At 42.1% G+C, this 14,583-nt stretch overlaps 1 long non-coding RNA gene across 5 annotated transcripts in view; it reads right to left on the reverse strand.

Annotated features, from left to right (window-relative positions):
- LOC118923570 (uncharacterized) overlaps positions 1 to 14,583 on the reverse strand; it is an 89,892-nt gene that overhangs the window by 49,648 nt on the left and 25,661 nt on the right. For all 5 annotated transcript variants that reach the window (XR_008996306.1, XR_008996309.1, XR_008996305.1 and 2 more), the window contains 2 exons: positions 8,136 to 8,247; positions 269 to 419 (listed from right to left, as the gene is read on the reverse strand). This is a non-coding gene — a long non-coding RNA (uncharacterized LOC118923570). The remainder of the gene's footprint in view (positions 1 to 268; positions 420 to 8,135; positions 8,248 to 14,583) is intronic.

Raw genomic sequence — 14,583 nt, forward strand, 5'->3', positions numbered from 1 at the left:
ACATGAAATATAGCCCAGGACCATTTTTTAAGCATTCATTCCCAGGGCTTACAAAACATATTTACTTGGAGGGAGGTCACACAGTCTTCCTTCTGCATAAAAAGGTGGCTTTAAAATAGGTAGAGCCATCTGGAAACCGACTCCTCTGCCATTGATATGTAAAATGCACATATTACACCATCTTGCTCTGGACTGTGCAGCAGGAGGCAGAGACATACACAGGCCATAATGGTTTAAATACATAGCGTCAGTTCTCTGGAGTGCTTACCTTGCTCTGAAGACCCATTTGCCAGCAGCCTCAGTGACTCTGGACAGGCCAGGGAGGCAATTTGCTCATGGGGGCATTCATCTGTGCATGGGGAGTGTTCCAGATTTGGGTGGAAATTATTCAAACACTCTCCAGTGATGCTCCAGTCTTGCTAATAAGAAAGATGTCAAGTGCATGACCAGGAATAAACAGCAAACACCCCATTGAAATAATGACCTCTGCTCTTTTGCTCATTGCAGCCCAGTGATTGCTTCCCTCCCTAGAAGACTTAGATCCCACCTTTAGTAACTGGTTTTGTCAGTTCTTTAAAGGAAAAGAGCAATGGGTCTTATATAGTTAATTGATCTCTCTGTAGTGGGGGTGAGGGGGATTCTGTATGTCTATTAACATTTGCTTATTAACTTATTAACATTTAGTTCATTAAAATGAGTACCCCCACCACAAGACCCTCATTGTGCAGACCTTCCCCAAATGAATTCTCGAGCTCTGAAGCTATTTAACTTTTGTATTGTTGCTTCCATTTTACTTCCTACACTTGTTTTTTTAATATCTGTTTCTTTTTTTAAATGTTTACACGATGTGGATAACATAAATCAGCTGCCTTAAAGCTGAAAATGCCACTCCAAAGCTAGGCACTCTCCCCAAAGAAATCCCAGAAAGAATGCAGAGCTCTGGAGTACTTCAAAGGGTTAAACTGTTAAATGCACAAATAGCAGAGCTCCTGTTACCAGGAGAAGGGAGAGGGAGCCGCCTGGAAGGAGGAGATCACTCTAGGTCAGCCTGTCCTTTACATTGTGAAGAGCTTGAAAGGGGCTAATAAACCCAGCAGCCTATGGCAAAGGTAATTTATTTTATATTCCTAGTCATCACATGCAATATTTTTTGGAGGGGAGAGCAAATATAATTCAAAGAAAGTGATACACAATAAAAAATCCCCACAGTATCTGGTGATGCCTCCACCCCAAGTTAAGAGAACACGTTGCCTTTCTCTGCTTTTGTGGTGTCTTTCTCATCCTGTTTGTGCTTCAGCACCTTCAACGTGCCTAAGTAGCTGGTGGAGAGTTTGGGGTGGGGGTGGGCACAATATCATGACGTGACGGCTTTGCCAGCCTGGGGTAGTGGTCCACCTTGAGGGGGCCGCAAATCTCCCCCTCAACTCCCAGATGTGGGCAACACATTTCTGCACAGACAACTCCCAGCCCCACCCCCAAGAAGACACATCCACTTGGCTTATGAATGGGCCCCTGGCTGAGAGTAATTACTAAATGGACAGCTCTCCAGCTGATTTTCTGAGTGGACATGGAGGGCAGCTTCTCTGGGGCTCTGAGCGAGAGGCTGGGCCCATTCTGCTCCTGTCTCTCACTTGCCACATTTTACGTGGGTGAGGTCACTAGGCTACAGATGAGGTAAGTGCAGCTTGCCTGTGAGCTGGGAGAGGTTACCATATGACCATGCAAGTAAACACATGAGGTCCTGTGGGGAGTGCTGACAGCTGGGCTCTGCTGCTGGCTGCAGAGGGGTGGGGGCCGCAGGCCTCCTGGAGCTTGTCCATGCTCTTAAAGGAGCCAAATCACTGCCGGAGCTCATTTCACCCCCACTTATGGCCAAAGTTTGAAGTTGTTCAAGTATTTTTTGTTCAAGCTTTTCATACTCATTTATTACTTGGACACTGGTCCACCAGCCTCGGGTCAGAACAACACCGCCCTTGGGAGAGGATGGCTGGATGGTCCTATGACAGGTTTGGAAGGGGGCTTGTATGACTAAAGGGCACTACCCCTGAAAAGAGGACCTTCCCAAGGCAGAGAGATGCTGTGGGCAGAGGGGTGAGTGCTGCTCCACAAGCCCAGCCTGAAACCTCTCTGCTCTCAGATGGTAGAGGCAATTCCACCATTTGGACATTCTAGTAATTTACAAACATGGCTGGAAAACAAGCATTTTTTAAGAAAAACAATAAATACGTTTTAAAGCTCTTCTAAACCATCAAATGACAGAATACATTTGCAATGTGGAGCTGTCCTGCTCAGGTGTCCCAGAGTCCCACGATTCCCAAGGTCAGAAAGTTCTCTACAGGACTGAGTTAGATTAACTAAATTCTGCATCTATCCCACTCATTCTTTGTTTATTCCATTTTTACTGAGCCCTACCATGTACCAAGCACTACACTGAACTGAGACCACTGTAGGAAACAGAGGTTGCTCTCATGCTCTTAGACTCACACACCAGCAGTCAATTACAGCCACTACACAGGAGCTGAGATGTACGAATGAGTACAATAAAGAGGGATGCAGGCCGGGAGGGGAAATGTGGGAGCCTGGAAACAGAGGGCATCTCAAGGAAGACCTCCCTGAGAGCCTCATTAAGAGGAGATCAGAAGCATGAGAGTCACAATAAGTCATGGTGGTAGCAAAGACACACTGCAGGGCATGTCACATATCGTGTAACAACCTGTGAGGCAGGTTCACTGTGATTCCCATTTTACAGATGCTCACACAGCCCAAGAGAAGTTAAATAACCTGCCCAAGGAATGGCAGAACCAGGGTTTGAACCAAAGAGACCCCAGGCCCTGCATTCTATAACCATTCTGCCCTAGACACAGTCAAAGGGACACCAAAATAAGCAGAGCCTCATGGCCAAGTGTGGGACTGAAGCCCTTCATCAACCTAAGCATCTAAATGGGAAGACCCTAGTAAAAGAGAGCAAGGTGGTGGGGAAAATATTCTGGAAAGAGAAATCAGCATATGTGTAGGCTCATGTGTACAGGTTGGCAGGGGGAGGGGGCAGCTTGCACATGCACACATACATACATGAGATAAAGAGGGACTTCATGAGTCATATTAAAGAATTTGAATTTTTTATTAAGGGCTATGGGGAGGCATTGAGAGGCTTTAGGCAGAATAATGAGATGATCAGATTTGTCTGTAATGTCACTCTGGCTGCAGTGTAGAAAATGGATTGGAGAGCAGTGAAGGGTGTGTTGGAATAATCCAAGTAAGAACTAATGGCCAGACTGAGAAGTAGTAGTGGGCCTGGGACCAGTGCAGAGACTTGAGATCCAGGCAGGAGGCAGCATCAGCAGAGCTTGGTAATTGAATGGAGGTGGGGTGCCTGTGTGGGTGGGAGGAGGGAAGGAGCGCAGAAGAGGGAGGAAGATGTTTTCTGCAGGAGCTGCAGGACGTGGAAGAAGATCAGGCTCACATATGCTCATTAGGCATTTAGACATGCAGATCTCAAGCTCTGGAACAACATCTGATCTGCAGATAGAGATTAAGGAGTCATCAACATACGCATGGCAAGTGGACTTTGGGGCTTGCCAAGCATGACTGAGATGTTACTAATATTCCATTTCTTTAATGTGGGTCTTTTGGATGCTTGTGGGAAGTCACATTCTCCCCCACTGGAACATACATTACATGAGGACAGGGAAATTTCTGTCTGGTTCTCCACTTGTTCCCCCAATACATGGCGCATGGGATGTAGGAAATGCTCCATAAATACTGTAGAATAAAAGAACTGAAGGATAACTCTTTCTAAAATAAGTTGTAAAAATAAGATAGGCAGGGTGTTTAAAATTTGTAACATACCAAAGAATTTAACATTTATACTCCCCCTCACACCCTCGCCCCTCAGATGCACTACGTAAGATGAGGAAATGAGCGAACCTAGATGGCATTGTCCTCCCAGCTTTCAGCAGCTGATGTTGCATATTTCTACAACATCCAGGTTTATAACATTTATCTTCTGTTTTTAACCATATTTGGCTCCTTCTTGCTTTGTCAATATAGGTTGAATCTAAAACTCTAAACCCAAAACAACATCTATACTACTGCTATTATTGCATAAATATCTCCTCTGTGTAGTGGAGTGACTGACTTATAGATAAGTCAGTGCAGCAGTTGGGTTGTATGTCACTGAACCTATCCTGCCCAAAGGAGGGTGTCCCACACAGGATCAAAGGTGTTCTCTTTTCTTAAATTACATCAACTGCTCTAAATCATGCCACATTTCAGCTTAGTTCATATTTAACTTTAAATGTCTTATAAAATTTTTATTTTTCTCACAATTTTTATTGCCTTTTTTTTTCTGATAAACAGAAGACAAAGGCACTCAACTTATCATGAAAATCTTCCAGGCTCTTAATAATATAATGTGTAATGGAACTCCTTCTTATTTAAGACATTATTGGGCCCTCTGCTTTCATGTGCCAATTTGGACCAATTGCTTTCTAAGACTGATGCACAGCTGTCACCCCCTGGTTGCTTTTCATCATACTCCTGGGTTAGGTCCATTGTCTCTCAGATTACCATTTTCCCTTTATTGGAGACTTTTACCATTGATTTTGCTTTTATAGGCATATACCTCAGAGACATTGCAGGTTTGGTTCCAGACCACCACAAAAAAAGCAAATATTGCAATAATGTAAGGCAAGCAAATTTTTTGGCTTCCCAGTGCCTATAGAAGTTATATTTACACTATACTGTATTGCGTAAGCGTGCAATGCCATTATGTCTTAAATAACAATATACATGGCTTCATTAAAAAATACTGATTGCTAAAAATGCTAGCCATCATCTGAGCTTTTGGTGAGTCATTATCAGTGACCACAGATCACCATAACAAATACAATAATAATGAAAAAGTTTGAAATGTTATGAAAATTGCCATAATGTGACACAGAGATGGGAAATGAGCAAATACTGTTGGAAAATGGCACCAACTTACTGGTTGCAGGGTTGCCACAAACCTTCAATTTGCAAAAAATGCAGTACCTGCAAAGCAGAATAAAGTGAAGTGCAATAAAACAAGGTGTGCCTGTGCTGTATCTCAGCCACATTAGCATCCTCTTTGACCCCTGAAAATACCAAATGACTCCAATTTGAGAACCTCTGCCCTGGCTCTCTCCATCTGTCTTCTCCCTTCCCCTGCCTCAGACCTTTACAAAGCTTGTTCTGTTATTTCATTCAAGTCAGGTTTTAATGTTGCTTCACAGGTCACCCTACCTCCACCCACCATTCATTTGAAATAAACAAAGAAAAACAACCACCCAGTTATACTCCAGAAAACAACTTTTTATTTTCAACACAGCACTCTCATTACCTGATATTTTCTGGTTTTATTCACTTATTTATTTCCTATTCCTCTCCATTAAAATGTCAGGTCCGAGAGAGCAGGATTTTTTTCTCTCTTCTACCAGTAAACTTTAGCTCCTACTGCAGTGAGTGGCATGTAGAAGGGGCTCAGTAAACATAGCTGAAAGAACTTTCAGGAGGCCACATTCATCTATAACACCTACATTTCTTCTACTCCTTCTTCTGACATGAAAGAAGAGGTCAGATTCCTAGTAAGTATTTCTTTTGAAATATTGCTACTCTGAGACCATAAACTCTCAGATGGAAGAGGAGCTAAAAATTGGTGCAACAAGATGCTTAAGGACTAGGGTAGATGTTTACAAAAAAAATAATGCTTGCCATACAGCTATTTGCCAGGTTTTGGTTAGGTGAGAGGGTATGTAAGTTGAAGGAGAGAAATTGTTCGTGTTTGCTACTAGAAATTCAGAAGATGGGATATTTTGAAAATTCTTCCATTGCAGAACACTAATACGTTGGAAAAATTGTAATATTAAATGAATTGATTATTTCACAAGATAATAGAGGAAATAAATTCCTACGAACATAAAATGAAATAAATAAATAAATAAGCCATAAGCAAAAAAGTAAGAAAATTTAGGAGCTGGGGCTGCTCAGGAAATAAATGCCAAAACCAGGGTCCTAGAGCAGAAGTTGGCAAACCAGAGCCTGCAGTCCAACCACCTGTTTTTGTGAATGAAGTTTTATTGGCACATAGCCATGTCTATTTATTTATGTATCATCTATAGCTCCTTTTGTGCTATAAGAGCAGAGTTGAGAAGTTGCAACAGAGACCGTATGATTTGCAAGCCTAAAATACTATCTGATCTTTTAAGAAAACCCTTCACAGTGCAGGGAAATGGGGTCTTCGGGCTTGCCAAAGTAGAAGGATGAACCTGAGACTCCCATTAAACTTGAACCTTTAATAGGGTTCATTCTCTGGGAAAAAGGTGGACTAGAAAAACACACCAAACAAGTCAGAAGGAAATCTGTTTTTGCCACAGCACCAGGTGGAAAACATTATTAACAATAGTAATACAAATAAAAATTTTAAGATAATAATAATGGTCTCCTCTAAGTACATGTAACTACAGACCTGCTCTCACATGAGTCTTATATTCAAATTTTTGCTACTCACCTAATTTTAAAAACCCCAAACAAAGAAAATTAAGTAGTCTCAGTTTGGTAACACCAGTGTGTCTGGCAAAGGGAAATGCAAATCCTCTCTAGAGCAAAGCCTTCTTAACCCAGGCAAGTGAGGATTCCCACCATTTACATTCAATGAAATATAAGCTTTAAAAGGAAAATCATTTACCAAACCACAAGGTAACCAATCACCATAATTGAGAGTCAACAGAAACAAGCATGATTAAACCCCCAAGATCTTCAAATATTAGAATTATCAGATACAGAACATAAAATATGTATGAAATGTTGAAAGAAATAAAAGATAATAAGATGAAAAGAAAAGGGTACTAACAAAAGGGACCAAACAGATTTGACAAAGAAGCAAATAGAATTTATAAATAAAAAACAAAACTATATAATTAAAGCTATACATGTAATAAAACATGTGTGTGTGTGTGTGTGTGAGTGTGTGTAAATGGATAAATGAAACAGCAAAATAAACAAGGGTAAAGAGAGGATAGTGACTGAAGGTAGATTTGAAAAAAACGCCCTGTATGCAGCACAAAAGATAAGAAAATAGGACACAGAAAGAGAAGGAGAGGGACAAATTAGAAGTTCTAACATATCCCCCAAACAGAGTTAAACAATAGAAAAAAGAGTGATGAAGAGAACTTGTTTGAGGAGATAATAGCCAAGAAAATGCCAGAACTAATGTAGGATATGAATCTCCAGAGACAAAAAGTATAATGTATCCCAGGCAGGAAAAAAAATGTTTAAATGATTATACACACTAGGCACAACATATGAAACTGTGAAACACCAAAGCCAAAAAGAAAATCTTGAAAGCAACAAGAAAAGGCAGATCACCTACCCAAAAATGACTATGGTCTGATGGCAGACTTTCAATACAAACAATGAAGACAAAAAACAGTGGAACCATATCTTCAAAGGTGGAAAAAATAACTGTCAATTGTGTTCTCAGAGATATTTTCTCTTAAGAATGATAAGAAAGTAAAAACATTTTGGCCAAACAAAAACTGATACAGTTTACCATTCAAAGACTTTTATCAAAGGAACATCTAAAAAATGAACATCTGGAAGAACAAAATGATCCTTAAAGGAAGCTCTGGAATACAACAAGAATTGCTGAGCTGAACTGCTCAGGAAAATAGATAGGATTATGAGGCAAGAGAATAAAGGAGACAGGAAAGCTGGAATAAAAAGAAATAATTTATGGGAGTCCAAAGAAATGTCTAATAGGATATTATATTTGTTTATTTTGTGTAGTGTGCAATGTATTGTGAATTCTTCCTCCTGAATTCCACAATATCTTTAGTAAAATATAATACTCTTAAATATTTTATGGAGCTAAATTTATTTCTCAAGATAGGATTAAGAGCCAATTCATGCCAAGTGTGTATGTGAGGCAAGAGCAGGGCTTTGCATGTTGTGTATGCAGCTTCTTGGTAGGGTAGAGAGCACTGTCTAGATGTGGGCCCCAACTTCAGTGGGCACAACCTAGGTGTGTGCTGGGGGAATCTAGTGGTATATTTCCATAGGACACTATCATAGCTCTTCTTTCCATACCACTCACGTAAGCACAAAGGATTACTCACCAGGCTGGACTATGGAGAAAAGGATATACCCTTCTTATCTCAAAAGTTAGGACAGCACAACCGTTTCCACTAAAGTCAACCCTCAGTGTTGATGGCAGTTTCCAAGTACCACCTTAGGAAAAAGGAAATTGGGAAAGGAACATTTTTGGAGTACACCCATGACCAGGCTTTGTGCACCATTCTCTTCCCATATTATGTCATTTAACCCTCACATAGAAAGTACATGTGGCCCACAGGATATGGGAAGAGGGCATGGAAAAGGGAACAGCCAGAGTGAGATAGGCCTTATGAATTTGGAAATAAATTTGTACCTAATAATTACATTATAAAATCAACACATGATGAATGAGATCAATGATTTAAGAAGTTGTCTAATTAGAGGCAATCAGACTGTTATCTAAATCAGGGATCAGCAGACACAGCCTATAGGCCAAATCCAGTCTACTACCTGATTGATTTTTATGTTTTTAATGGTTGAGAAAAGAAAAAAAGAAAAATATTTTGTAGCAAGTGAAAATTACATGAAACTCAAATTTCAATACCCATAACATTTTATTGGAATACAGTCATGCTCATTCATTTTGGCTGCTTTTACCCCACAATGGCAGAGTTGAGTGGTTGCAACTGAGATAACAGGAAAGGGGATGAACAAGGTGTAAGGAAAGAGGCTGAGGCTGTTATTTCAAAGGAAATAGTGCCTGCGTAGCAACTGGCGTCCCCCAATGCCCACAGCTGATACATTTGCCCCTTGTCCTGCTGCTTCAGCTCCTTTTCCTTCTGCCTAAATTATTTGTTCTCATATTCTTTATACCAAGTGTATGCCAACCCCTGGCCTAATTTGTAGTACTAACTTTAGTATTTAAAGAAAAAATGCAATAATCAGAAAGGTTAGTGGGTGTTTAAGAGGAAAAAAAAGTCAAGAAAACTAGATCCAGATATACCCATAAGATAAGTACTAACTTATGAGGTTAGTTTGACAAAGGCCCAGTTAGCAAATCCTGGTAAGACCTGTTGCAAAATGAATGTGTTGAGCTAAAATAGTGTATCAATACCACCATTGAGCATGTCCATGTGGCAGACATTGTAGTTAGCACTTTATATACATTATTTAACACTCAAAACAAAACTATGAGTGGGGTGCGTGATATTTTCATTTTAGAGGTGAGAAAATATGGAGGTCAGAGAGGTTGACTTCCCCAAGGCTACACAGTAAGTAGGTGGAAAAGCTTGAGTTTTGGACCATCTGACTCCAAAGCTCCTAGACAGACTACACAGAGTCATGAAAATCCTAATGTTACACCCACTAAGGAAATGTCCATTTGGTTCCGCAAATTGCAGCAAGTAGCCCAGAGTCTGGTCCATCTTAAGTGACCAGAAATGGTTTGTTGGGTACATGAAAGACCCTATGCTCACCCAGCAGGGTTTTTACTATAGTTTGGCTTCCCTTATAGCTGCCTGCATGGAAAGATTCATCAAATGGAGAATTCAAGACCACGGCCTCTTGCCAGCTCACTCTACCTCACTGCCGAGTAATTTACATGAGTCATTTATGAAGTTCATTAGTGTAAGTCTATCCCTGATAAACTCTAGGGTGATAACAAAATGAATATTTTTAGTCTGCAGAGCTGTGGGGACCAACCCGTGTTCGCACATAAACACCTATGGACCTTTGGGGCCACAGATGACAGCCTGTCTTGCTGTGAACTGCTGTGAGTCCTCAACAGCAGAACCAAGCGCTAAGGCCACCTCGTTAGTAGGAGCAAAGCTGAGACTCAAGACCAGGTCTTTCTGACCCTAGAGCCAGGGTTATTTCCTTCTTTTATTCCTTCTCTTCCGGATAACAAGATGTTTACAATCTTCCATTTTCTTTACTTAATCAAGAAATCCATACACATTTTAGGAAAAAAAATCAAAATAATAAATTAGAAAAATGAAAAATGTCACACATAATCCCTCTCCCAGAGTTGATCTATTTATAAACCAGGTTATATTTTTCCATATTTTTATCTTATGTATGCATGTTTTAACCAAAATACCATCATACTGTCTCATAATCTGCTATGGCCTCAAAAAGAGTATGAATATCTTTTGACAATCTAAATGTGTCTACACTTTTAAGGTTATCATGTTTTATTGTATTGGTATGCCATAAACCCAAATCTTATTGCTAGACACTGAGATTGTCTTGGTTTTTAGTTTATAATCTAATGTGCCTATCTTATTCTCAGTAAGAAATTCCCCCAACTCCAATCCTAATCCTTACTTGATCTCTGTCTTAATTGCTAGTATTAAATCCCATATACTGTTAGCATTTTAGCAATGATCATCACAACTCTTTCCCAAGTTCAGAAGCAAATCAAAGTAGATACAGTTGTTCAAAATAACAAATTTATTACCAGTAAATCTGAAATGGATGAGCCATGAGTGGGTCTTCCTAATGGAAGACCAAGTCCACACTGAAGACAGCCCAAACCCCTGGCTCACACCTCTGAGTTACAACAAGCACAGCAGGCAGCAGGCCCGGCCCCCTGCAGCAGGGAGAGCGTGGAACCCGTATTTGCCGACTGGTAACTCTTTGAGAGACGAACTGGGCTAAGATGCCATGATGCTTCTTACAGCCTCTCCAGTCAGGTTAAAACCACCCACACCTGGAATGGAGAAGGCATGAGAAAGAGACTGCAAGGATCATTCCAGCCAAGTCATGCCCGCACCTGCTGATATTCGTGTGCCAGTGCCCGCCTCTCCCATCACTGCTGCCTCTTTGACTTCCTCCTCCCTGCCCCCAATTTGAGGTGGGACCAGTCCCCGCAGCTTCCCCATATATCACATGCCTGTTAGAAGGCCATGACCACAAGGCTACAAATTTGCTCCGGCCACAGGCTCAGTGTGGCTGCCACCAGTCCCCCTGACTCAGCCCTGGCAGAGCATCAGTCTGCAGAGGGCACATGCTTTTGCCTTGACAGGAGTCATTCCAAGTAATTATAAGAGATGATTAACTCTGCAGGAACCTATTCTTCTCTCCCATGAACTGAGACACAGAGGCCCCTGCCTCTGGCTCTTCAAGGTGGATACGGAAAGGTTCCAAACAACTTTGGAGCTCCTGTGGCCAGCCTCCAACTCCCTCTAGGAGGCCACAAACATGCCCACGTTGAACTTGTACTCCAGCTGCCTTGTCTCTTCCTGAGCTGGCATGGTCAGCAGGCTGAAGTCCCAACTCTGCCACTGAGCCATGTGACCTTGGACAAAGCACCTGGCTTCTCTGAACCATGTGTCCTCATCTGCAGAATGGCAACAAGCCTCTTTCAGAAACTGTTGAAGTTGGCATAGGCAGGCACCCCCAGCCTCCCCCATGCCCCACCACACTCACACTCAGGTGTGCCCTGCTGGGGCTCCCCACGCCCCTCCACCTAGGTCTGTTATTCCTTGCCTTGTTTGCGTTTGCCCCCACAGTCCCAAGCATCTGTCCTTTAAGTTCAGCCTTCCCAGGAAGTTTCCACACCTGGGCTTGCTTAGATGCCATCCCCCTAGGCCGGAGGCCTCCTCTGCTTCCTGCTTTCATGCCCTTGCTGCAGGGCTTTGAGATTATTCCCACACCTGCCTGCCCCACCCACCTGTAAAGTCCTTCAGGGCAGGTGGCTTGACTCTCTATTCGGCATTTCCATTCTCAGTGCCTGGCACATCCACAGGATTCCAATGAAAGGTAGGGAAGGGGACTGGAGAAGGTGTCCTAACTACAGCATTCTTGAGTTCTGGAAATCTATGTGATCTTCTATGTCTACAACTCTTCAAACCCAAACTCTTAACCTCTTAGACTGGAAACTGCCCTTTAAGGGCAACAAACCATGGCAACTCAACAGGAAACTTTGTGCAAGCCACCCTGCTGGCGCTGCAGCAACAGCTGGGAGCCCAGGATCACCGAGAATCTGCCACAGGAGAGTTGGCCCTGGAGCCCAGGGTCATGTGTGTGCACAATCGGTAGGCTCTTCAGTACAAACAATGCCCAAAAGTCAATACCGGTTTGTTCCAAAGAGAGAGGACTCCTTAGCAGTTGCTGTTTCCTGGTCGACTGAATATTCTTTGCCCTGGAAACATACAATCTGAATAAAATTTATTCAAAAACATCTTTCCCCCTTGTTGAAATTAACTGGTACAGTGTGACCTCTGACCAGCCTGTGGTGGGAGGTCCCACCAGGGAGGCTCCCCAGGATATATCAGTACTCCCACCTTCTCCTCCTCCTCCCCATCCAAGGAGTATGCAAATTTAAACATAAAAACCAGAAATGGAGGTGCATGGAAGAATTCTGAGTACATGAACAGTTTTCTAAGAGACCAGTAGGCATAATTTCTACCTCTGATCACTTTCATTGTGCAAATGATTGTGCAAATGAGCCTAACATATAGACTTTTTTTTAGCTTGAGTATCAGTCTAAGGAGAAAAACACTGAGGTCTTTTATAAGGGAAAGTGTCTCCCTAAGGAAATAATTGAAGGCCCCAATTGCTCAAGTCTTTCAGAAGAGACTGTACAAAGCTCTCCTGAAAATACTGTAGGGAATAATTCTGTGTTAGCTGGGGAATTGGCTAGATGATCTAATAGGTCTTTGCCCTCGCTCTAATTTCTATGATTCATGTGTGACTTATTTAATTGTTATCATCTATTGCAGATACATAAAAGAATGCTTTTATTCTAAAAAAAAAATCTAAATTCAAATCATCTTTAATATCACACCAAGTTCTTACTGCCATCATCCTTCAGAACATTGACATATTAACTTTTTGACCTACCCTGAACCCTCCTGCCACCTCCCAGGATACAAAAAGTGCATCTGCCAGTGCCTCTGGGTATAGCGGGGAGTCCTCACCCCACAGTGCATTGAAAACAGGTTTAGGAGAACTAAGGGTTAAATGCAGTCCCTCAGGAATTCCAATCTGTTGCAGGCTGCTAATTCAGAAGCTGCCTGGGGCCTAGGTGGAACCACAGCTAGGAAAACAATGCCTAACTGCCTTATCCCCTGCAGCATTTAGCATTTATCATGGTCAGAAAACCACCTGTTACTTGGGAGAGATTCAAAAGAATTCTGAGCCATAATTAAAGCAATAATGAATAAAAACATATTGTGAATTGCTACCCAAACCCCAGGCAGATGTATTATTTAACAGTGGGCTTGATCTGTGTTATTAACTTGGAATTAAAAATAACAGACAACAAAACATATAGCCCCAAGACCCTGCCTGCCCCTGGGCATTGTTCCCTTTCAAGTCCTAGACACTTGTGGTTAGTAACCCACTGCAAGCAGAGCTGACCATGCATGCAAACCTGAGTGGTGTAGGCAGCAGGCAGCCAGTCCGATCAACCAGACCCCTGGATCATTGTGACCGCCGTAAGTGAAGTTGAAGGAGATGGGTGAGTATCTGGGGCCAGTGTGGTTTCTATCCTCCCGCTCTGCTGAGGGCCCTCTCACACTGAAGCTTTTTAGCCCTGCCCAAGGTGAAGCAGATCCTCCACCCTAGAAGAGTACCCGTCTGACTTCTCAGATCCCTTCAGATACTCCTGATACTTCAGATAAGTCTGCAGATACTTCAGGGGTTCCCTGGGAAACATCGGAAAACACATTTCTCCAACTGTCGGCAGATTGGCAATTAAACACAGAAACACATGGGAGGGTCAGCAGCAGGGGGAGGGTCAGTTTCTACTCGCAAGGTCTGTCTGGTAGCCGTTGGTTTGTTCTTAAGGCTCTGAGTCTGTCTCTTTAAGCGCCTGCAAAATCTTCAGAGAGCACTGTGCTCTCCCAGGGTGAAGGGAAGGGCGGTGGGCGTGTGAAGTGAAGAGGGGCAAAGCAATTTGGTGGGACGCGGGTGTTCGTAACTTCAGATTAAACATCACTGTTAAAAGAATTCAAAATTCGGTTGACAGGTCTATGCAAATGTCTGAAAAGTGGAAAAAGACAAGCTAGCGTTCATTTCAGAAGCCGAAAGCATCACTTTGATTTGCAATGATCTTTAATCTGCCTATTTTGCCACAAAGAAACACTGCAAAAGAAGGAGCCCAAATGTCATGAAATAAAGCTTCCAGTGTTCTGTTGGCATATATTTTAATTCTTGAACAATTACCCTGCCATATACATTTATTCTTGAATTTTATATATTGACACACTAAATTTTGGAGCTGAGAGAGAAAATGACACATGTAAATACTCCCAAATGCAGAAGTGACTTTAAAATGTAGGCTACTGATGTATGTGTGTGTCTGCTACAGCAAACCTGTAAACTGTTGAAGTGCAAGGGTATTGTCGGTCTATCACAGTTAACTGAATGTCACCCTGAAAAATGTTTGAGTAGGATTTTCTGGGGTAGACTATCATCTATATTAATGACTCTAAACTAGCTAAAATAAGTTGCACTAATGTGAATTCCTAGTTGAGAGTAGCCTTTATGTGGCTATTATCATAC

The sequence above is a fragment of the Manis pentadactyla genome, chromosome 3, assembly GCF_030020395.1.
Source record: "Manis pentadactyla isolate mManPen7 chromosome 3, mManPen7.hap1, whole genome shotgun sequence".
NCBI lineage: Eukaryota > Metazoa > Chordata > Mammalia > Pholidota > Manidae > Manis > Manis pentadactyla.